The sequence below is a fragment of the Tamandua tetradactyla genome, chromosome 15, assembly GCF_023851605.1.
Source record: "Tamandua tetradactyla isolate mTamTet1 chromosome 15, mTamTet1.pri, whole genome shotgun sequence".
Taxonomy (NCBI): domain Eukaryota; kingdom Metazoa; phylum Chordata; class Mammalia; order Pilosa; family Myrmecophagidae; genus Tamandua; species Tamandua tetradactyla.
Genome location: NC_135341.1, coordinates 86,818,514 through 86,844,218, shown reverse-complemented (window position 1 = coordinate 86,844,218; position 25,705 = coordinate 86,818,514). Strand labels below are relative to the sequence as shown.

The following is a 25,705-nucleotide window of genomic DNA, read 5'->3' as shown; positions in this document are numbered from 1 at the left end:
AACATTAACTAGACTGAATAAAAACAGAGGACACAAATAGCTATACCTAGAAATGGAAAGGGGGATGCTACTACTGACCCCACAGAAATAAAAAGAACTGTAAGAGGATACTATGAACAGCTGTCTTCCAACAAACTGGATAACACAGATGAAACGGACAAATTCCTAAAACACACAACCTACACTGACTCGAGAAGAAATAAATGATCTCAACAAACCAGTTACCACTAAAGACGTTGACTCAGTAATCAAAAACCTCCCAACAAAGAGAAGCCCAGGACCAGAGAGATGGCTTTCCAAGGGAAGTTTTACTGAACATTCCAAAAAGAGTTAACAGGTATCCTGCTTAAAGTGTTCCAAAAAATTTAAGAGGAGGGAACACACCTTTACTCATTCTTTGAAGCCAACGTCACCCTCAAAACGAAGCCATATAAAGATACTCCAAAAAAGAAAACTACAGACCAATAGCCTTTATGAATACAGATGCAAAATCCTCCACAAAAGACTAGCAAACCAAACTGAACAGACCTCAGAAGCATTATCCAACATGATCACACATGTACAATGCAAGAAGAATGCATGTTCAATGCAAGAAGATCAATAAATGTAATTCACATTAAGAGAACAAAGGAAAAACCGAGGGAAGCATCTTCAGGATGGCAGCACAGCACTGCGATTACAATTAACACAGTTGAATTATATATTAAAAATGGTTAGGAGGGGAAATTTTAGGTTGTATATATTTTACTAGGATAAAAATTTTTAAAAAATAGGACTGTACCACACAGTGAACCCTAGTGTAAATTATGGACTATAGTTAATGGTATAATTATAAAATAAATTGGTTCATCTATCACAACAAAGGGACCACACCAGCACACTGCTAATAATAGGCAGAACTGTGCTTGTAGGGCCTGAGAGGGGTATGGGAACTGCGTACATTCTTCGTAACTTTTCTGTAAACATAATTTCTCTAATTTAAACATAAAATACAGTTTTAAAAAATGAAAGAATCATGGCCCCAAAGACAGAAGCAGAGCACCAGCGTGAAGACATACAGTGAGTAACCAAGTATTCTGCACAGGTGAAAGCGAACTCAGACAGACAGAGCTGTCCTGATATGGAAGGACCTGGAAGGCAGCTCTCTCCCACGGCAAGGCTCCACACTGAAATGAAAGCCGCGGCACACAGCGCTGGCCTTCACTACTTCACTGACGTGACTTGGTCGCACGGACGGTCAAATGTCATTTATTTGAGTTATGTAACTGAATGATGGGTGTGCAGGGTTAAGAACTGCTCAATTAAACCGGCAAAGCAGGTCTCTTCTCGTCACAGCTCTCCCCACCATCCCTGGCTAACGCCACACAGACGGCTACTGGGTTTTGAAGCCCAAACACTGTAAGTTAGCCTCTGTCCTCTGACCCCCCACTGCCGTCGCCCCCCCAGACGGCTGCACCCCTGGGCGAACCGAGCCCCGGACAAGGGCGCCATGCCCCCCCCCCCGCCGCCCCCAAGGGGCAGGAAAACTTTCACTCCTTTGTTAGCTGAGCCAAGGTCGGTAATGTTTTTAGTGGAGAAATAGGAAATCACGGTACAAGCATACACAAATACACCAAGTCGAATTTATTGGTCAGAACTTTAAATAAAGAGCATCCATGGAGGGCCGCGACGGGAACCCTTCTGCGGTCCCCAGGGCCATCCTGAACTCACGGGCAGGGGCAGCAGGACTCGGGGGTCGTCTCTGGCCCGCTGCCCTGAGGTCCCTGTCCCAGCGGTACGTCCATCCCGCAGCCGCGACAACCCCGCCTGGCCTCCGCCGTGCTGGACGCGGCAGGAGACCCCCGCCTGAGGTCCCCGCCGCCCCCACCTGAGGTCCCCGCCGCCCCCGCCTGAGGTCCCCGCCGCCCCCGCCTGAGGTCCCCGCCGACCCCGCCTGAGGTCCCCGCCGACCCCGCCAGGGCCGCGGACGCGCAGGGCAGCCCGGCCGAGGCCCGCACAGGGCTCCAGAGGGGCGGCCACGCGGGCTTGCTGCCGAGGTCACCCAGGCCCGGCTTCCCAGGTCTCCTCGTTTTCGGAGGAACCTAAAATCCATTTTTACGTGAAATTTGATATTTTAAATGTGGACCCATAATCTGAATTGTTGGAGAGTGCCCGGTGCGGTAGAGTGCCCCGTGCTCTGGCCTGAGTGCGACTCCACACCTTGCCGGCCCCGCATCCCCCACGGGGTCACCGCGCGAGGGGCTGTGGTGCGAACACCCCTCGCTCCTCTACAAACACCCCACCACGCGGACCCGCTCGGGGCCAGGGAACGTCCTGTCTCGGTGGGGCCACAGTCAGCCTCGCGGTGCGCCGCCCACCTCACCTCGGGCCCCGGGCGCGAGCCAAGGGGTGAGCAGGCCGAGGCTCCTGCGTCGCAGCTGCGTTCCTGGCCTAGGTGACTGGACCTGCCAGGGTCAGCTCTCGGTGTCCACCCATGCCCTCCTCCCTGTCCGCGCCGTGCGGGTCGGGCTCCAGGCCCGGCCAGCCCACGCAGCCTACTTGCTGGCCACAGCGGTTTAGTTTAAGGACGGGGATGGGACCCCGCGGGCGCCACAAGCCATAGGAGGCATCTGCGGCCTGTGGGGTGAGAGTCCCCGGCACCGTTCGCATCGGCGCCTGGGAGGCGGAGGCGGGGGCAGCCACCCCGCCCACATGAGCAACCTGGGGCTGGAAACAAGGCAAAACCACCCCGCAGGGGCAGTGCCAACAGGTGAGGAGAGGACATGGCCTGGCAGGGTCTGCATCCCACTGCGATGAAGCACCTATTCTTTTTGATTACTCAAAGCAGCACTTGTAAATGGGTTTCTATTGCCTGCGACAGTGTCCAAATGGGCATACAGCCAGTAATAATAGCAGGCATAATTTACACAAAGAAAGGAGGAAGGGGGAATCAATTCTTCAAGCATAGGCAATATTTGGGCCTTCAGAAATGAGAAGGAAAATGAGTCATATTTTCTGAATACGTTAACCTCTAAATATGAAGCATTATTTGTGTCAAAATTTGTATTTTCCCAACACCAGAAATTTAGACCTCACTGAATTATGGAACAGCTGGTTGCTCCCACATCAATCAGCAGTACTGAGGGTTGGACTCATAGCCTAAAGGCCTATAATTTCCTTGTACCTTCTCCCCTCTTCCCCTACAGAAAGATTCCCTCCATTTCACTCTTAAATCATCTAGCTGAAGATAAGTTGATAGTAGCAAATTATAAGAAATGAGGTCCTTCTGGTGTGAGAGTGGCAGAAGCGCAGGGCAGGGTGATCTGGCTGCAACAGCACTCAAAGGCAACAAATTAGTAACATCAGAAATAACTAATTCATTCCTGTGATAGGGATTAAAATATGTGTGCATATATATAAATATTCTCATGAGCAGCGGGGACAATCAATTTAATAGGCCAAGCCCTTAATCTTGGGGTTTGTCCCTACGAAACTTATTCCTACAAAGGACAGGCTAAGCCTATTTATGATTATGTCTACAGGAGTTACCCCCCTTTGTCACTCACCTGTGGCCTCTCTCTAAGCCAATGCCACAGGTAAACTCACTGTTCTCCCCCATGCATGGGACATGACTCCCAGGGGTGAGCCAGGACCCAGCATCGGAGAAAGCCTTCTTGACCAAAAGGGGGAAGAGAAATTAGACAAACTAACGCTTCAGTGGCTGAGAGATTTCAAATACAGCTTAGAGGTCATTCTTATGCAGAACACAGATAAATACCTGATACTGTTGAATTGGAATCCAATCACTTTGATTTCTGAAGATGATTGTTTAAGTATATAGCTTTTTAAGGTTTGTAAAAACCTTGTAACCAACACTCCCTTTATTTAATGTATGGACAGATGAGTAAACAAATAAAGAAAAAAAATAAATGATAGGGAGGGATGGAGGGGTATGGGATATTTTGGGTATTCTTTTTTTAATTTTATTTTTTATTTTATTCTTATTATTTTTTTGGAGTAATGAAAATGTTAAAAAAAAATTTATTGTGATGATGAATGCACAGTTATATACCGATACTGGGAACCACTGATTGTACACATTGAATTATATGGTGTGTGAATACAAAATAGACACCAATAAAAATGCATTAAAAAAAGCTGGAGGAGTTTACCACCAGCCCTACAGGAGACACTAGAGAGGCTCTGTAGGCTGAAGGGAAAGGACTCGAGGCAGCAGACTGACACCCTATTACGATTTAAGGATCTCTGGTAAGGGTTATGGCATGGCTAAATACACATGCCAGAGCAACGCATTTTGTGTTTGCAACTCTACATTTTTTTTCCTGCAGGGCTGAAGAAGCAAATACATAAAAAGCAATGATAAAGCAGTGTTTATGGATTCATGATGCATAAACGTCATTTGTGACAAGAATTACACAAAGGTGGGGGTGGGGGTACAGGGACATCGTCTGTGTACACCGCTGAAATTAAGTTAGCATCAAAGCAAACAAGACTGTTATAGATCTAGGGTTTAATCTATAATTGAGGGTTAAGCCTCATGGTGACCACAAAGAAAACATGGGAAAACATGAAAGCAGAGACAGGAAGGAGAGTACGGGCTGCTGGGGCAGCGGGGGACGAGGGGTGGGGCGTTTCTGCATGGTGGCTGTGGGGTCTGTGTGGGGAGACGGGAAAATTCGAGCAATGGAAGGTGGTGAGGGTCGGGCAATATTGGGAATGCGATTAATTTAACTGCATCGTATGCCTGGGAGGGGTGAGATGGGAAAGTTTACATTGCACATTTGTTCCCACAATTAAAAAATAAAAAGAAATAACTGAAGAGACGAGAATCAAGTGCAATACATGATACCGGATGGGCTCTAGCAAAGGAAGAGAAAAGACTCAAAATTGGAATACAGAGTACAATCTTTACATCAATGTTAAATTTCTTGAACTTGACAACTACACTTAAAGTGGTCACATAAGTGAATATCCTAGTTCTTAAAAAAAGAGTACATTGCAGAATCGAGAACCATGATGCATGCAAGCTACACCCAAGTGCTCAGAAAATTTACTGACAATTAGATGACAGACAGACAACGATACAGCAAATGTGGCAAAAAGTTGAAACTGGTGCATGCCAGCATCTGGGGGGGATGGTATGTTGGAGTTCTCTGTGCAGGGTTTGTGTTATTTTTTAACTGTCTGTAAATGTGAACATGTTTCAAAATAAAAAGTAAAAACAACGGCAATAACCATGCTTCATAGGAGTCCCTGCTCAGGTCACAGCTGCACCGATTTCAGTGAACCTCTGCGTCTAGACCCTGAGGCTTTCTTGTGAAGGATCCTTGTTTTCTTTCTCCTTAGGCCCCTACCTTCTCGTTCCCTGAGTTTCCTTCATGCCACGTCTCATCGCTAGAAACACTATCCTCCCACATCCAAATCCTCACCTGCCCTCAAGGCACAAGCCAACGCCACCACGAATCTCCTCACGGCCATCATTTCACGTCAGCACATTTATGGAGACCCCATGAGGGTTGGGGGCAACCACATCGTGATCGGAATTCGGATCTGCCCTCAACGTTTAGCACCCAGCAAAGCACAGACGACAGGAGGGAGGAGCACAGAGACTCCCGCCCACGCTGCAGGGTCCTGCACAGTCGTGGCCCCATCCCCGGGGCCTGGAGGGGGCTCGGGGCCCCTCCCCAACACGACCCTCCACGCAGCCGTCCCGGGAACCAGCCCCCAGAGGGAACTGGAGCGCCACCTCTGCAATCACAGAAAGGGCAACAAAGAAATAGGGACAAAAGTCAGATTCTGATTGGGAGATTCAGAGAAAACTTCACTGAAGGAGGGGTCACTTACACTGGACCTTGAAAACTGAAGGGGCAGAGAGGAAAAGGTACAAACCCCCGGCAGGGCCCCCGCAGTGCAGCAGTCTGACAAAACACAGTTCTTCACTGGAACTGACGGTGCATGATAATCACATCAGCTTATATTTTAAGTATAGAAGAAATGACCAGGATATATAGCTATACCTGTTACTCTCAAAAACCTGAAAAAGTGTAAGGTGACAATACGCTCCAACAATACAGACACCTGTGAACTCCACCTTTGGCTTCTTGGTGACCATGATGGGACAGCTCATTCAGAAGGCGTCACCCCACTGAAGGTCTTGAAGCCTTCGGGGGCCTTTCCGCGACGGCAATGCTCGGCCCTGGCGGGGAGGACCCCTTCCAGCCGCAGCAGCCCCCGCACCCCGCAAGCCGCGAGCCTTCTCTGCTCTAACGTGTCGCCCCGCAGAGAGGCCACAGGCGCCCCCTAAGCCACGTTTTCCAAGGAGGAATTTTATATAACTTCCCAAAAGGAGCCTTGGCGTCATGGGTTTTCCCTCACCTACTGACAACGGAAACGTCTCATCTACCTACTTGGACTTTGTGCCAGTTACCATATTTTGATTGTTCCCAACAAGAACTGATTCTTTTCAAAAGAAGGGAGGGTGGCCTCAAAAAGTCAAGGGAGGGGCGCAGCCTGCCAGCTGGGTGGGCTGTGGCCGCTGCGCGCAGCTCCTCGGGAGGAGAGGGGTCCCCAGACGGCTCGGCCACCACCACCACCCGGGGGGCAGGCCACGCCCCGGGGACCTGACGCCGCCCCCTGCAGCTGCAGAGAAACTCCCCGCCCCGGCCCACCTGCCGAGGCAAACACGAGCCCGCCCCCCACAGAGGCTGCGCCCGAAGGTCACATACACGGGGCTCACGAGAGCTCCCCCAAACCCCCCACCCCCAAGAAACAAACACGAAAAACACACCCTCATGAGATGACATCCCAGCCAGCGAGGCACGCGGGGCTTCCCTAACCCCTTCGCAAGGAAAACACTGGCGGGCGCCCACAGCAGGCCCGGCACGGGTCTAACTGCTCCGTGTAGGCTCCTGTGTCACCCTCCCGGCTGTCCTATGAGGCCGGGATTATCACAATGCCCGTTTTAGGGCTGAAGGAACTGAAGGCGAAAGCTGGGGCCAAACCCAGACCCTGAGCTCCGCGCGGCGTCGGCTCTAGGGTCCCTGCACGTCCCTCCAGGCCCACGTCGCGCTGTGCACTCCGAGGCCTGCCCCTGGGGGAAGAGTGACTGCGATGTGGGGGCACGGGGCAGACCCGTGCAGGGTGAGCTGCGGGCACAGGGTGGAAGGGGAGACTTAGATGAGCTCCGGGAAGAAAAGTGCCCTGTTCCTAGTCTCCACGCATTTTTGAGGCGCAGGAAATTACACACTAGGAGGAGAAGCGCCACGATGGCGGGTGCTAATCAATGTCACGCAGAATGCGTGCCTCGGTCCCCAAACCGGAGGGCGCCCAGACAGCAGGCAGCTGGAGGCACCCCAAGTGCTCTGCCTGCCGGCGCATTTCCTCCGAGCTCACGACCCCCCTCCTCTCATTCCAGCCAAGGGCTTCAGGGTGAATGACTCAAAGCAGCACAAGTGGGAGTGTCCAGTCTGTGGCCACTGAGCAGAAGTAGCCTCACCCGGAGGCCGCCGCGTCAGGGTCTGAACTCTGACCTCCAAAGCACATGCTACATAAACTCGAAGTTTTCCACTCTCTACACATATAAATTAAAACATTGTTTTCAGGAGTTGAAACTCTGAGGTACTTTATTCTACCATCTTAGAATCCAAGTATGATTCTACTACCAGGAAAAGGAAGAATTATGAATATGAGCGTTTTTTTCAAAGATCCATGGAAATCTTTCCTAAATTTATGCAGGATATGGATAAAAGTTATAAGCGCCCTCTAGATGGGTCCCTGGACCAGATATGTCCCGAAATGCAGAGGGCCCAGCCTCTCCAGAACATCAGCTAGTTCCATCCCATATTATCAGCAGCCCCTTCCAACACGAAAAAGTTAGAATGGGCATAACCCAAACACCCCTAAAGAATGGGAGAAAAATCAAAGGTGATGGTGGAGTCATACAGAGAAGGTAGGGTTAACAAATGAATATCAGTGCTGAATCAGTATACTGATATTATGTTTAGTCTCCAGTATCTTAGAGCAGCTAGAAGTAAAAACCTAAAATGGTGGAATTGTAACCCATACCAAATTCTGAAATCTGTTCTATAACTAATGGTTACACTGTGCTTTGAAATTTATTGTTTTTATGTATATATGCTATTTAAAGAAAAGGAGGAGCATGACAGAGAAGATAGGACTTAACAAATGAGTATGACTACTGAATCATCATACTGATATTTCTTTTGGTCTCCAATGTCTTGAAGCAGCTAGATGAAAAAATGAAAGATCATGGAACTGTAACCCAAACCAAACTTTAAAATCTGTTCTATAACTACTTGCTAAAATGTACATGGAAACTCATTGCTTTTTTGTCGGTTTAAAAAAATATAAGCACTAAAAAATGATATTTTCAAATAATTACAAAGGATGCCATAATAACAAAGAATTAACTGTCCAACTATTAAACTAGTTTTCTGAAAGAGTATAGCTAATGAACAAATCTACATTTTATCATTCTTGTATACCTTCACTAAAGGATTATCCCATGCAGAAATTAGAGTTTTTCCCTATTCACAAGAGATAAATGCCCCAGAGTTTGCACCTAGATATTTGCCAGAGGACTTGAGCTAACTGTGCCTTTTGCTTTTGGAGAATGGAAGGAAGCAGGACCCTTTCCCGGCTCTGGAACTTTTCTGTCACCAGAATCCTGGCATTAGAAAAATTAATAACAGCACTCAACATTTATCAGGCATCTTATACTTTCCAAAGTACCTCATATCCATTACCTCATTATTAGGCATAGTCATCCCAATAAAGAAACTGAGACACAGTGGCGCTGGATGATTTATCAAATTCATACAACCCAGCCCACTGAGTCCACAGTGAGAGAGCAGGCTTCTCCAGCGAGGAGTAAATGACACACCCACAGGGCCAGAGTGAGTAAGTCACAGCACTGGGTGACAGTGTCTACAGCAAACAGAATGCCAAGTAAAAACCATTAAAGAAAAATGTGGTCATTTAAATCCCTAAATGGTTCAAACCCAAATTAAGACACAAGAGGCCTGAGTGTTTAGGATGCACAGCTTTGGAAACAAAAGAACTTGGCAAGAACACAACTACTGGAGGAAATGCGAACTACTGATAGTTTAATTAGTCAAAGGAAATAAAGATAAAGAAAACCTGAATGAGTTACTAAGCTATAAAGGTATACATTTTTCTACAACTCTTAGAGCATGTTCCTTATTTTCCTAAATTAAATCAAAGTAGCTTCCAGGCCTACTCAAACGTGATCATTTGAGAAGACCAAGGTCAGCTGTTGTTTAGATCCGCCTCCATTGTCTGAGCCCTTCCCGGATCCCAGGGCTTTAGTAAGAACGGAAACAAGTGTAGGAACGCGAGCAAGGGAGAAGAGCATTTGGCCTTCAGAGAGCAAGAGGGATGCTGCCTCTTGCAGGCCTGTGTTCTCCATCCTAAAAGCACTGGCATCCACACCCCGAGCCAAGCCTGGGCACAGGGACTTTGCAGCGAAGTCTTTTTTTTTTTTTTGCATGGGCAGGCACCGGGAATCGAACCCGGGTCTCCAGCATGGCAGGCAAGAACTCTGCCACCGTGGCCCACCTGGGGACGGAGACTTTTGAATGACATCCTCGATCTAGGCAGTCTTTTTTTTTTTTATGCCATTTTATTGAGAAATATTCACATACCATATGTGCTGGTTTGAAAGGATTATGTACCCTGGAAAGCCATGTTTTAATCCTGACCCATCTTGTGGGGGCAGTTGTTTCTTTTCATCCCTATTCATTGCCTTAGGTTGGAAACCTGATTAGATAATCTCCATGGAGATGTGGTACACCCAACTGTGGGTATTAACCTTTGATTAGAAGGAGCTGTGACTCCACCCATTCCAGTTGGGCTTGATTACTTTACTGGAATCTTTCAAAAGAGGAAGCATTTTGGAAAAAGCTAGAGCGCCACAAGAGAGCCCATGCAGCCAGAGACCTCTGGAGATGAACACCCCTGGGGGAGCTTCAGGAAGCAGGAGGCCTGGACAGGAAGCTAGCAGACGTCACCATGATCACCATGTGCCTTTCCAGTTGAGACCGAAACCCTGAACTTCATTAGCCTTCTTAAACCAAGATATCTTTTGGATGCCTTAGATTGCATATTTCTATATCTTTGCTTTAATTTGGAAATTTTCAGGGCTTTAGCACTGTAAACTTGCAGCTTATTAAATTCCCCTTTCTAAAAAAAGCCGTTCCATTTCTGGTATATCACATTCCAGCAGTTAGCAAACTAGAATACCATATAATCATCACGTGTACAATCAATATCATCATATAACTGTGCATTCATCACCAAACAGGCAGTCTCTTCAACTGTAAGCCTCAAAGTCATCTTGACTCCATTACTCTTTTCCCTAAAATCCCTACAACTGAGCACCAAATCCTACCTCAGCATCCTCCTCCTCTCCCTCTTCACCTGTCACTGCAAGAGTTCGGGCACTTTTGTGTCTTTTCAGGGCTATTTCAGGAGGCTCATATCTGCTCTCCTTGACCCTCTCCACCCATTGAGTGGCTTTTACTCTGTGCCCACTGAAGACCATACCCAGAGCGTCAACATATTGCCCCTATTAGAGCCAATCGCGCAAAACATTTAATGAGAGATATTTTACTTAATATTTTGTGGGGCCACCATATACAAAAATGAGCTCAAAATGAATCAAAGACCAAAATGCAAGTGATAAAACAATAAAACTCTTAGAAGAACACAAAGGGGCAAATATTCATGACCATTTGGCGAAGGTTTTCTTAGATATGACACCAAAAGTAGGAGCAACAAGAGAAAAAGGGCACAAACTGAACTTCATCAAAATTTAAACTTTTCTGCTTCAAAGGAAATTATCAAGAAAATGAAAAGACAACCCGCAAAATGGGAGAAAACATTTCTAAATCATATGTTTGATTGATAAGGGGTCTGTAACCAGAACATATAAATAGCTTTACAACTCAAAAATAAAAAGAGAAATAACCCATTTAAAAAATGGATAAAGGATCTGACTAGAACTTTCTCCAAGGAAAATACACCAATAGTCAGTAAGTACATGAAAAAGTTGTCAACATCATCAGCCATTAGGGAAACGAAAATCCAAACCAAATTCACACCCACTAAGATGCAAGAATAAAAAAAAAAATACACATATAAATGCAAAATAACAAGTGTTGGTAAGGGGGCAGAGAAATTAGAAATCTCATACACTCCTAGTGGGAATGTAAAATGGTGCAGATGCTTTGCAAAACAGCCTGGCAGTTCCTCAAATGATTAAATATAGAGCTACTAAATGACCCAGCAATTCACTCCTAGGTACATACTCAAGAGAAGTGAAATCATATATCTACACAAAACCTTGTACACTAGTGTTCACATCAGCATTATTCATAATAGCCAAAAGTAGAATCAACCCAAATGCCTAACAAGGGATAAGCGGATACACAAAATGTGGTATATCTATACAATGAATTTTGTGGATTCATTTTGAGCTCATTTTTGTGTATGGTGGCCTCACAAAATTCATTGTATAGATATACCACATTTTGTGTATCTGGCCCTTAAAAAGAATGCAGTATTAATCGATGCTACAAGGATGAACCCTGAAAACATGCTAAGCAGAAAAAGCCAGTCACAAAAGACCCCATGTTAGATGATTCTGTCCATATGAAATGTCCAGAACAGGGAAATCTAAAGGCAGAAAGTAGATTCATTGCTGCTTATAGCAGGAGGAAGGGTACAGGGTTTCTTTTCGGGGTGATGAAATAAGTGTCCTAGAGTTGACTGTGGTGATTGCATGTCTGAATATACTACACCCCGCTGAACTGTGTACATTTTACACTGGTGAGTTGTATAGAATGTGAATCACAACTCAACTTGTTTTTAAAAAAAGATTTCGTGGGTAAACGGAGAAAAAAATTTACATCACACATCACTGGGCAAAACTCTGTAAACGTTCCTTACCCTAGGTTCCCCAGCTCCTCTGAGGAAGGCCGCACACTCCCTAAGCCCCTCCCGCCATTCCTCTCGCCCAGTCCCCACTGACCCGCAGCCCCCCACCCTCTCAGATACTCCCCTTCTCGCTCTCCTTTCACCCTGGCCACTTTAATGTTCATAGCTCAACTCTTTCCTCGGCTTCTGCAACCTGCATCCTCTCACCCACCACCCTCCCGCCCCACACAGCTTCCATCTGAGGAGACAACTGAGTAACGGGATGAGAAAAAAAGAGGATAGCCCACGGATGCAGGGGTGGCTCAGTGGTAGAATTCTCGCCTGCCACACGGGAGACCTGGGTTTGATTCCCAGTCCATGTACCTCCCAAAACACAAACAAGCGAGCAAAACAACCAAAAAACAAATGAACAAACAAAAATAAACATGCAACAAATGGTGCTGCAATAATGGACTACTCACATGGAAAAATAATGAAATGTGACCCTGCCATTCAGAATACAAAAAAAAGGACAGCTCAGTCACCACGTATGCTCCAGATTACTGTTTACTAAAAATTTGAAACTGAAATTATTGATCTATCTCAAATATCTTTTTTTAAATGGCCATTAAATAAAATATAAATTAAAATAGCCACAAAAATCCTTTTGCCCCAGGAAATCAGCAGCCATGATTTTTTTTTTTTTGAATGCTATATGATGGGGAGGGGGTCACATTTCATTCTTTTTCTGTATGAATATCCTGTTATTGCAGCACCATTTGTTGAATTTGTGTTTGTTTTTGTTTGGTGGGTTTTTGGGGGGAAATGCATGGGATGGGAATCAAACACAGGTCTCCCACAGGGCAGGTGAGACTTCTAGCACTGAACCACCTTCCACCACCTCAGTGATGCTTTTGAAAGAACATGAGTCAGGAGCAGCAATGGTTGTGGGAAGTGGGCCTGGCATGGCCTGCCAGGAGCACACACCAGGGTGGATCCCCTGTAGGGCACTTAGGCAGTAATGGAACCATAACCATCAAAATATTTACCTTTCAATGAAATAATTCCATTCTAGGAAAGATTCTACAGAATAAGCAGAGAGATTTTGGAATAAATATGTCCATTTCATCCTTATTTATAATAATGGTGTGGTAGCTAGATTCAGTTCTCAACTTGGCCAGGTGAAGGCACCTAGTTCTGTTGCTGTGGACATGAGCCAATGGTACGTGAACCTCATCTGTTGCTAATTACATCTGCAGTCGGCTAGGAGGCATGTCTGCTGCAATGAATGATGTTTGATTTAATTGGCTGGTGTTTAAATGAGAGAGCGCAATGTAGCACAGCCTAGCAGCTCTGCATTCCTCATCTCAGCACTCACAGCTCAGCCCAGGCCTTTGGAGATGCAGAAAGAAATCAACCCAGGAAAAGTTGTGGAACCCAGAGACCTGGAGAGAAGACCAGCAGAGACCATCCTGTGCCTTCCACATAAGAAAGAACCTCAGTGGAAAGTTAGCTGCCTTTCCTCTGAAGAACTAATGAAATAAATCTCCTTTTATTAAAAACCAATCCATCTCTGGTGTGTTGCATTCCAGCAGCTAGAAAACTAGAACAAATGGGTATCAAAAACAACCTTAATTTTCAAAAATAGAGGTTTAATTTACTGAAATGGTAAATTTTTATAAAAGGATAATCAGGTAATCACTAAAAATCATGGCCTCAGAAATATAGAAAAAAATTCACAATATAGTCTCCAGTTTTTTTAAAAAAATTATCAATAAGTATAGTATAATCCCAACTTTGTTCAAAGCACACGTGCATACACACACACACACACACACACACACACAAACGTGTGTTTCTGGCTGGGTCGTTTCCCCAGCCTTCCATTATTTCCCGTCTCTGACACATCACGCAGGCAATCATACTCACTGTATTTTTCCTATTCTGTAAGTCTCCTGGCCTATTATAATCAATAGCTTAAATTATTTTCCAGTGATCAATCTGGGGCAGATATGTTTTTCTGGGCTTCCCTGGTCACTGGAAGTACATATAGAATAAGTATCAAAATGACTCTCAATTCAGTTCAACAAAACAGTTTATGATTGCTGTGTTCACCACTATGCTGAGCATGAGAGACAAAAAATGTTAAGATCTGCTGTCCATAGTAAATGTTTAAATCATTCACTCACTCGTTTACTGTTTACTATGCCCACCCACGTCCTCAGCCTTACACTAAGCCTGTGAAGAGCACTGAGGAGTTTATTACCTGGTTTAAGGCTTCCAGGAGCTTCTAAGCTAGAAGCTTAGAAACAAAGGAGAAAGTTCAATAACAGTGTGAGTACTGTGAGTACAATCAATGATATTCAGGAGGAAAAAATGTTGGAAAAGGTGGCCCGGGATAACTAATTCCGGAGGAAGTACTTAAAGAGGTGAGAAGTGGAGCATCTCTGAATCCTCAAGGGGCCCAGAAAGATTTCAACAGAAATTAGGAACTGGGAAGGGGTGTGTGTTATCTCAGATAGAGTGGGATACAATTGCTACATGGAACCTGTTCCTCCAGAGGGACTCTTCCACCATCCCACCACCGACCAGACCCATCTGAAGGGGCCCAAGGTCTTCACAAAGGGACACTTCGTGGACCACCTGAGTATGGACCAAAGAGGAGCAGCTGCTCCGGGAAAAGTCAGTGGAGAGGGACCAGCCGGGATCTGAGACTCAGCAGAAGTCCATGGAAGAGTACGCCTCACCTGACACGGCACAGAGAAATTCCTAAAACTTACACACACCCAGGGACGATGACTGAGCTCAGCTTTAAATGACTGAATTTACCTTGTGGGACCCGGGTTAGGGTTAGGGTTAGGACAAGGGTACTGATGAAAGAAACGACGTTGTCATAGAAAAATAAAGATAAATGTTTCTTACACACCTAAATTTTGAGGTCTGAGAATTCATCCTTGCTACAGAGGTTAAAAAAAAATCAAATAATACAAAGTACTATAACATTCCAAAACGAAAATATTTCAAAAAATATGTTTCTATTGCCTCCATCAGAGAGACAGATGGGTATGGCTAGATAGCTCAGGACCTACCTTAAAGAGCAATCCCAGGCAGCCTTCTTTTATTTGAGTGAATGAAACAATGAGCAGGTGAGTCTCCATTGATTCCAGGATGGCTAGGCTGGACATCCAAGCCTCTGACAAGGCTCGCTACATTCCTGCCTAATATTTTGCCTGGAGGGGTCAGGCCCGGCCAGGAAAGGGCAGGGCATGGCACCAATGTGGAGCCCGGGGGCAGCCCCGCCACAGGGGCTGGCTCGGGGCCCAGGTGCTGCCTCCTGTGTGGTGGCTGGCAGGGGCGGGGCAAGGGGGCACAGGTGGCTGGCAGAGGGGTGCCTCCCGGGTCAGACTGGATGCCCAGCCTAGAGGCACGACCTGAGCCCCACGACTGCCACAGAGGTGACCCTCATTATTGCTTAGAGGCGCCCCTTTTCCCAAGATCACCAATCCCCAAAACATCCCCCAGGAAGCAGCCCCTCGATTTTCTACAGGGTGGGCCACTCCCCGACTTCATCACAGACAGGCACGTGCCCGGCTGTGCCTTGAGTTAAGGGGTCCTGCTCCCTCCCAAAGGTACCCAGAGCCCCGTGCACAGCACGTGCCAGGACCCCAGTCTCAGACACACCGCTGTCAGCCCAGCTCCCAGGACCCCAAGACCCGGACGCCGGCAGCTGTCCCCAGGCCGCCTGGTTAGAGTGCCCAGGGCAGGTGGCTCCTGCCGGTCCCAGGCCCATGGACCCCGGAGGGGCACAGGCTGTCCCTGCTGCCCACCTGCTTCCTCCCACCTGCCGTGAAGTCAGATCCAGCCACGGTGCCTCCTCCCTTGCCCCCCACCCCCATACCCCCAGGGCTCTGACCCTCCCTTGCCCCTCTGTGCCCCCAGGGCACTTGGCTGCCCTGCACCTCCTGCATAAAGGCAGAAGTGCCACACGCCTAACGAGACTGTCCACATCAAAACGTGCGCAGGAAGCCAGACACGACTGAGCCGTCTCTGCAGACCTGCACTTAAAACGACGTTGTTAGTGTAGAAAAGCCTTATCCTACTTTAGAGAAACTTGAGGACCCCAGGTCAGGTGAGTGGCCCGGGAGGCGGATGCGTTCCCAGAGCCGGCCAGCTTCCCCCGGGCGGCAGGGCAGGAGGCGCGCAGGGAAGAGCTGTGACAGGCAGAGCCCACGGACACAGCTCCGAGTGCGCGCCGTCCACAAAGACGGGCCCGGAGCGCGTGCCCGACAGCTAGAGTGGAGCAGCGGGACCGTGGGGATTTCAATAACCGCTACCTTTCTACTTTGTTTAATTATCCTGCTTACGCAGTGAGTCTGGCCCTACCCAACTACTGCCATCTTAGAAAGTTTTACTTCCATTAATTTCAATATCTTAAAATAACATTAATTTTCTGAACCTATGTTTCACATTTATGTGGGCTTTTAAAATGTTTTATTTTGAAATACCTTTAAATTACAGGACAATTACAAAAACAATACAAGCCCCCTACAGAGAACTCCAGTGTACTCCTAACTTCCTGCCTCCACCCCCAGATACCGGGATTCGCCACTTCCAACATTCTACTACATTTGCTGCATCATGCTGCATCCACCCACCCACCCATCCGCCCGTCGGTGCGTCCATCCGTCCATCTGCGGTGCACTGAATCCCATTCCCGGCGGCACACATCCTCGGTCCACATGCTGGCGGGTGCGGGCCGTGGAGGTGACATCACTTCTGTCCACGCTGGCCCTGCTGAGCCAGGCTGGCTTCGATCCACATGACCGCAGTTCTTTAAGGCAGAGCAAAGTCGGCCGGAGAGGGAGGCTGGGAGAGGCCGCCACAGGCACTGCCCTGTGCCAGGAAAGCCAAGGTCCAAGGGTCGCCGGCAGCCAGCCCAGGTGCCACACCTTCAGGAAGAAAGCATTGCCCTGCTGATGGCTTCATTCAAGACTTCTGGCCTCAAAACCATGGCCAGAAAATTCCTTCCATTTAAACCAACCCACTAAATGGTATTTGTTCTAGAAGAAGGTAAACTAAAATATCATCAATCCATTTTCTGAACACCTGAGCGTAGGCTGCACACATATGCTCACTGAACACTTAACACTGCAAGTATATTTCCTAAGAACAAGGACACTCACTTACATAAGCACCTTAAGTGCACTTGTCAAAGTCAAAAAGTTAACAGTGACATAAAGATTATAGCCTATATTCCATTGAGACATATGGCTCAATGTCCCTTTGAACTTTTTCTCCTCCCTTGCTAGAGTCCATCCAGGATCATTTCATTGTCATCGTTTCATTAGTAGTTCTTTTTTGTGGTAATGTTTTTTCTTTTTAATTGTGGGAAGAGATACACTATAGAAACGTCCCTATTCAACCACTCCCAAGCATACAATGCAATGGGATTAATTACACTCACAATATTGCAGTGCCCTCATCACCTTCCATTACTAAAACTTCCCCATCCCCCCCAAACAGAAACCCTACACCCACTGTGCAGTAACCCCCATTCATCTGCCCCAGCAACCTGACTCTAATTTCCACAGGGCATAAGGTTGACATCCGAAATCTGTAATAATCTTGTTTGCTTTGAAACCAATTTAGCTTCAGTACTCTATACAAACTATGTTCCTGTAACCTTTTGCCCCACCTTTATACAATTCTTGTCACAAATTACACACTTAGACATGATGAGTCCCAAACTACTGCTTTTTCCTGACATTTTATGCATTTGCTTTATAGGTCCCATAGGAAGTAAAAATGGAGTTACAAACCAAAAATACAATAGTGCTGTGTATACTCATGCTTTCTGTTAAATTGGGGGAATGTTCAGCCATAATTTCCCTGAATACTCTTCTCCTGGGACCCTCACAATGCTTGATGGTATCTCACGAGTTCCTCAGGCTCTGTTCACCTTTCTTCATTCTTCTTTTTCCACCTCAAACTGAATGATTTCATTTGTCTTATCTTCAAGTTCTCTTTCTTTTTTCAGCTCCCTCTGGGGCACTTTCAATTTCTGTTATTGTGCTTTTCAGCTCTGTTTGGTTCCTTTTCATAATTTTCATCTCTCTACGGATAGTCTCTTTGCATTCATCTATCAGTGCCCTGATTTCCTTTTAGTTCTTTGTCCATGTTTTCCATTAGCTGGTTGAGCATATGTAGGACCGTCTTTTAAATGTATTTATCTGGTATGCCCCGGGTCCAGTCTCCTCATTGACAGCTCTAGGGCTTTAATCCTCTCCTTTGCCTGGGCTATCACTTCCTGCTTTGTAATCTTTGGTTGAAACCTGGACATTTTTATATTTTAAAGTGTTATCGCTGGAACTTAGACTCTGAGGCATCCGTTTTTTAAGCCAGGACCCAGCTAGCGCTATGACAGTTTCCTCGAATGCTAGGAGCTAACAAACAAAAGGAGTGAACAAACACCTTTCTCAGCCTTTGCAGACGGGCCTGGGCAAGTGCTCTCCTTCAGGGCTCCCCCGTCCAGCAAGTTTGGAGATTTGATCCCCCGCAAGTTTACGAGCCTCCCTGATCCTTCCGTGCACGTGGCTTCTCTTGGGCTTGTGCCTGTGGCCCTAGGAGTTCCCTCTTTACATGGTTGCAAAGGCTCCTCCCCGCTAGGAACAGCTTCCTCACGGTCCTGGGCTGGCACTGTCCTTCGGCCAGCTATCCCTGCCCTAGGAAGCTGCGCCTGAGCGCTCTGTGGGAGAGCCCTCTGAGCGGCCTTCTCGGGCTCCCAGGGTGTGCCCAGGTGCTCTGCTCCCACAGGACGGGGTCTAGGTCCACAGTGAGGGCTGGGCTCAGCCAGCAAGGGGAAGATGGCACAGCCAGAAAGCCAGGGGACCCCTCTGCCTTTCAGTAGCTTTCCTCTTGATTTGGTGCTTGTCCTCTTTCTGCGAGCCTTTCTAGCTATTCTCTAGAGCTTTGCAAAAGATGTTTCTGCCAGTTCTTTTCAGCTGTTCAAAGATTCTGATGGGGGACGGATTTCTGAAGTCTCTCACTCTGCCATCCTGGCTGGGACGGGGCCTTTATATGTTTTAACGTGATGTATTTTTCCTCTGAGTTTATTCTTTCAGTTCATATAAGTGAACTTCTCTTTTTATAGATAAAACTGAAGCCACACTCGATTCCTCAGAAAAGAATATCGTCACCACAAAAGAGAGTCTCCAAATGTCTTCACTAGAGTACAGGAAGAAAAGAATACAACTATTTATGTTTATTTTTAAATCTACAAAAAGGGAACTATCTCAGCTTTACAAATATTCAACATGCATTTTCACTAGCATCCTAATTTGGTCCTCAAGACCATGTCACAAAGAGTTCAAGGGATGGTGTGCCAGTTTGAAAGGATGTATGTACCCTAGAAAAGCCATGTTTTAACCTTAATCCCATTTTGTAAAGGCAGCCATTTCTTCTAATCCCTATTTAGTATTAGATGTTTGAAACTGTAATTAGATCATCTCCCTGGAGATGCGACCCAATCAAGAGTGGTTGTTAAGATGGATTAGGTGGAGACGTGTGTCCACCCATTTGGGTAGGTCTTGACTGGTTTACTAGAATCCTATAAAAGAGGAAACATTTTGGAAAAGCAAGAGATTCAGAGAGAGATTCAGAGAGAGCAGAGAATGCTGCAGCACCGCGAAGTAGAGAGTCTACCAGCCAGCAACCTTTGGAGATAAAGAAGAAAAACGCCTCCCAGGGAGCTTCGTGAAGGGAAGCCAGGAGAGAAAGCTAGCAGATGATGCTGTGCTTGCCACATGCCTTTCCAGATGAGAGAGAAACCCTGACTGTGTTCACCATGTGCCCTTCCAGATAAGATAGGAACCCTGACCGTATTCGCCATGTGCCTTTCCAGATGAGAGAGAAACCCTGACTGCGTTCGCCGTGTGCCTTCTCACTTGAGAGAGAAACCCTGAACTTCATCGGTCTTCTTGAAACAAGGTATCTTTCCCTGGATGCATTAGATTGGACATTTCTGTAGACTTGTTTTAATTGGGACATTTTCTCGGCCTTAGAAATGTAAATTTTTAAAAGCCATTCTGCCTCTGGTATATTGCATCCTGGCAGCTAGCAAACTAGAACAGCTGGCCTAGGAGAGGAGTGGACATCCCCCAAGGTGGAGGCTAGACAGTGACTTACAGGCACCTGGATGTCCTGCAATTTGCAGGTGCCTGGTTGAGTGGATTAGAGGATTATATGTGACCTGGTGATACCAAACTTATCTTCACTAAATAGGCAAGTACCTTTAAAAAGACACCTGTTACCATACCAATGCAAAATGCTAACAATAGGGAAAACTATGGGGTGAGGGAGGAGATGGGAATTCTGTACTTTCTTTGTGATTTTTCTGTAAAGCTACAACTATACTACAAAAAAAGCAACAATTCAAAAAATTTAAAAAAAAACATAAACCTAGTGGAAATAAAGACCCCTGCAAAAGAAACAGGGGACTGAAAATAATATTGATCATATAATCATAAGAAAACGACAGGGCTGAGCTCTTCACTCCTACTATGCATCCTTACCAGCTACGTTAGAAAAAAAGAACAGGGACAAACGTGACAGTAAGTCAGGCAAAAAATCCAAAATTATTAAGATTACGTAAAATACAACTTGACACTCATAGTTATTAACAATGAACAGTGCCCTGTGCTCTCTGTGTCACACATGCACTAAGCTGCACAGGAATATGATAATAAACAAACTTTGTACTGAAGAGAGATGAGCAATGAAAAAAGCCTGGAGGCCCCAGCTTTTTAGAGGGAGAAACAGCTCCCCCCGGATGCTGCAGGGGGTAAGCAGGTCGGGATTCTGCTCCCCGCTGGTTTCCACGGGCGCACGACAGCCCCTCTTCTAACCTGCAAGATTTAGGACTGGGTTGGAAACATTTGGAAGGAAAAGCAAAGAAAAAACCCTAAAACCTCAATTCTCATAGAAACGTGGTCAAAAGTGGCTGGTAAAAGTACGCAATTCTTGAAGCACCTCACGACCAGACACAAGGAGCTTCAGAGATTACAATCAGCACTTGGAAGAAAGCACAGGCAGGCCGGCCCCAGCGGGGGAGGACCGGGGAGCCGAGGGGGTCTGTGCTTTCAGCGCCGCCAGCCTCCCCCCTGCTGCTCCCACCAGGTCCTCGCCCCGCCCGGAGCTTCTGGAACACCGACTGTGAGGCAGCAGGACGCCGACGTTCTCCGAGAGGGAGGGGTCATTATTAACTTCGCAACTCTGCGAAGTAACATAATAAGGGTAATCAGGTATCATGCTTTGGGCGGTAAACTGATCTAAAGTGGGGATCATAAAGGCATGTTCTCTCCCCGCCTGCAGGAGCACAGCAGAGCAGCTGGCTGGCTTATTAGGAAAGGACTGGCAAGAGTCCTGGGGCATAACAGAGGAAAGGGGGTTCTGGTTCCCAATCAAGTCATGAGGGTTTTTTCAGAACTCTGTGAAATGTTTTCCGTGGCACTCACAGTCCAGGGTTAATAGGTCATAATGTGTTCATTTTCCCAAGAAGAGGCACAGAGTAACTGCATTATATTATTCTTATGAATAAGTTTAAATGGTTGAATGCTTCACAAAGCTGAGCAGATAAGACGACTCTCTACTTGGATTTTAGAGCTCAAGTTACTACACAAAGGTGTTTAAAAGCTGACCTCCCAAGAAAACTCTTGAGTCTTCAATTCTTTGGCACAAAGACCTATGCAAATTACTTGTGGAACCAGTTTCCAAGTTTCCTCGACATGCATCATTCAAGACCTTCTCAGCCTTACATGGGCTGGGAACTGCTCATTTTCTAAGAAAAGATCTAAAGGCTGCTGCAGCTTCCAAAAGCAGGTAGGGGAAGGATATACAGTTCTTCAGCCAACTTCAAAAACTGTTAAAAATATATACAAGTGAAAGGCTACATGCTTCTGTGTACACAATTTATAAAGAAACTGTCTTTCTGAAAGTCTTTGGCACCTATCCCACCTCAGCGAAACAGTGAAAAAGGCTTTCAAGTAAAGGTGTAATCACCAGAGTGTGTAAAATGTAGACGAGTAAAAGTAATGATATAAAAAATCTATTTCAATCTAGGTGTTTCAGACTCTAGATGCTTGGATATAATCTTATCCCAGTATGGCAGATATCCTTTATTAACATTTGTTTTATACACCTGTAGAATCTTCTTAGGAAAAAAAGGGTGTTTTGCTTATCCAGGATTAAATGCTAGACTGGAAAAGCTGTTTCAATAGACTGAAAGCATCAGGCTCTGAAGTAATAATACATACACTGTTCTAGGTGGCACAGAAATAGTATATTCAGGCATTTCACTATTTTCCAAAGAATTAAGTGTATTCATTACTGAAAGCAAAATTAAAGCCCAACCCAAAATTCTGTTTAATTTTTTTTACCCAGTGTTACATACACGAAAACAGTCCTTTCTTACCCAACAAGTGCTGCATAGAGAAGCAATAGTTTTCAAAACAGAACTAAGAGAGAATTAAGAATTATGTGACCATCACACTATGGTATTGATTATGCAAAGTCACCTAGAATCCCAAAGCAAACATGCACTTTATTAATTTTTTTCGGGTATGGGGGGCTCTGAATTTAAAATTCCAGCTGTATAAAAAGGCAGCCACAGAATCTGAAGCTGTATTATTGCTATTAACATAAAGGCAAATTTTGCATACCTGCTTCTGCTGGCCTTGTCACCTGAGAATTGAAGGTCCAGGAAAACAATTCAGAAGATTTAAATTCAATCTCTCTAAGCTGCATCTATCCTCAGATAATATTCTGCCAAAGTCACTATTTGGCCAAAGGAAACAAGCAACTCCAAACTGAAAAGTGTTCTGCCTACTATTACAGATTTTAATCTCAAAAGAACTTGGTCTCAGTTGAAAGGCTAACCTGCAACATGGGTGTGGTTTGGAGCCATAAAAAAAAAATCAAGAGGCAAAAATGTAGATGTCACCACAATTTCTGTTTGATTATAGCTGTGGTGCTAAAAATGTTTTGTGATATTCTTAAATGCTTACATAAATGCTACACAGGCAGGTCGCCTCCCTATGAAACAGGGCTGCCCCATGAACTCTCACATTATTTTTATAAATATTATTTTATAACTTTAATTTTGAAATGGCAAAGTTGCTTTCATCACAAGAAAAATTATTAAGTTTAATTATACATACATTGCAATTCTTGGAAAAAAATCAAGAAACTGTGTTAAGTTAAAAAAATAAAAAATAAAAACCATGCCCTGCTGAATTTTTGTTACAGTCACTGAATTAATTTCAAACCAATGTATAAAATTAGTTTTGAACAGTAACTGGAAACATTACATAGAATTAGGCTGTCAACGCTAGAAACAGTCTCAGAGGTCATAGTCCAATTCTACCTTTTAAGGGAGGCATTAACAGTTTCACTTACAAAACCTACAACCCACTTTCACTGAGTGGTTAATACTCTGAAGAGGAAGTATGAAACATCTTTTATGATATTTCCATAAAAGTAAAGAATGGATGTTATAAAACTGCTTCATAAAGTGAAAGAAAAAGCTAAGAGTTTTTATCTTCTGAGCCAGCTAAAAACAAGAGCACACCGTATCATTTCTTGTATATGAAGTTCTAGAAAATGGAAACTAATCTATATTGAAGAAAGCTTAGACTTTGGTCTAAGAAGGTCATAAGATGGTAGAGCTAGAGCCAAGAGACAAATTTTGCGTCAAGATATACTGGGCAAAGAGGTCCCAGGTTGACCTGAAGTTCTGAGATGCTCTTTCCCGGCTCACTCCAGCACAGACTCAAACCACGTTTTGGGGGGCAAAAAAGGGGCAGAGGATGACATTTTCAGGATTTCTAAATTGAAAATTAAATGAGATGACCATGACTATTTCTTGCATCAAAAATTCCATCATTCCAAGACGCATCATTTATGAATGCTTATAATCCTGCTGTTGTTGTATGGAATTCTGCTAAACAGTTGAGTAAAACGTGTGTTTATTATGTCTGGTTTCCCAAAGGACTTCACTGGCTATCAGAAAAAACAATGACCTGTCCAATAGGTTATCTTCTTTTTTGATAAAGGTGCCAGTATGGCTATTTTCTGATGTTTGAAAGGTAACAGACAAAATGAGAAAGTATTTGGAAGATAAGAAAATTCAAATGCTCTCAAGCACGTCATTTAGAAACAAGCAGGGCGGATGTGTTATGAATTTCTAGACTTTCTTAGACTTTCTTCATACATCCTAACATGTGTATGAATATACTTTTTCTTTTTTTACTAATTTGGTATTTTGCTATTTATTAGTTTTATACTGTTCTACTTAACAGTAAGTAAGAAATTTCCCATCTCATTATGCATTCTTAGAAAACATGCCTTTCATGATTCACAACAGTCCACATTATGATTCATTTACGTATTCTCCTATTTTGGTAACGTGTATGGTTTCCAATGTTTTATTTTTAGAAACAATGCTTCAACAAACAAAGAATGAATACTTTCAAATGGAAAACAAGGGACCTTACGGCCCTGAATCCAACCCTAATGCGTTTCTAATACTTTAGTCATTTCATCTCATCACAAGCAATCTGAATTCCCACTTCAGTGGGTACTGTGGGAGACAGATAATGCAGTATGGTGGGTGCCCCTCTGCTGACTGCAGGTTTTTCCTGAGTACCTACTATGAGCCTCAAGCAAAATTCCAGAGAAAATACATTAATTTGATCTCAGTAAGAATTATGTGGAAACTGATGCGGTGTCGAGTCAAGAATCAGGGTCAATTACAGGGTGCAGTTTTAACAACCTCAATACTCAAGGCGTGAATTGTTTGTGCCATTACCGGGCAAACTCAATAAATATTTGAAAATAATAATCTGACTCAAAGTTACTTATGTAACTAAAACTCCCTGATAAAGCAAGAACACTTAGAAAAGAACATTTAGAAAAGAATTTACCGTACTGTGTCTAAATGCACCTTCAGAGCAGGAGCCACGTAAGAAAGAAAATATCTGTTGTACCAGAGTAATTTGGGCAGTGACTAAAGAAGCATTTGCAGGGTCCCCTTGAGGCACTGGGGAGAAAGGAGGAAATATTCAACTTCCCCATCTGGAGCATTTCTGATATTCTCGCAAGTAGTGGGGACAACCAAATCCATAGACTGAGCCCTCAATATTGGGGCTCACCCCTATGAAACTTATTCCTGCAAAGGATAGGCTAAGCCTACTTAAAATTAGGCCTAAGATTCATTCCCAGAGAACCTGTTTTGTGGCTCAGATGTGTCCTCTCTAAGTCATTTTGACGGTGAACTCACTGCCCTCCCCCTCTACGTGGGACATGACTCCCAGGGGTGTAAATCTCCCTGGCAATGTGGAAATCCCGGGATAAGCTGGGACCCGGTATCAAGGGATTAAGAAAGCCTTTTTGACCAAAAGGGGGAAATGAGACAAAATAAAGTTTCAGTGGCTGAGAGATTTCAAATAGAGAACAAGAGGTTATCCTGGAGGTTATTCATATGCACTATATAGATATCCCTTTTTTAGTTTATGGTGCATTGGAATGGCTGGAGGGAAGTACCTGAAACTGGCACTGGCTACAGGGAGGTACCTGAATCTTGTGTCTGATGCTCCTTATATGCAGGACATGGACAGATGATAAAAAAAAAATAGATAGAAATAAACAAATAAATAATAGGGGACAAAGGGCAAAATAAATTGGGTAGATGGAAATA

At 45.1% G+C, this 25,705-nt stretch overlaps 1 protein-coding gene across 2 annotated transcripts in view; it reads right to left on the bottom strand.

Annotated features, from left to right (window-relative positions):
• The window catches only part of PLS1 (plastin 1), a 123,621-nt gene that overhangs the window by 68,029 nt on the left and 29,887 nt on the right, over nucleotides 1-25,705 (bottom strand). Inside the window, exon 1 of one of the 2 annotated variants that reach the window (XM_077130314.1) lies at nucleotides 22,671-22,848. The exons of the other annotated variant lie outside the window; for it this stretch is intronic. The gene's annotated coding sequence lies outside the window, so the exon portion shown is untranslated. Of the gene's footprint in view, nucleotides 1-22,670; nucleotides 22,849-25,705 lie in introns of those variants that run through there. 2 annotated transcript variants of the gene reach the window in all.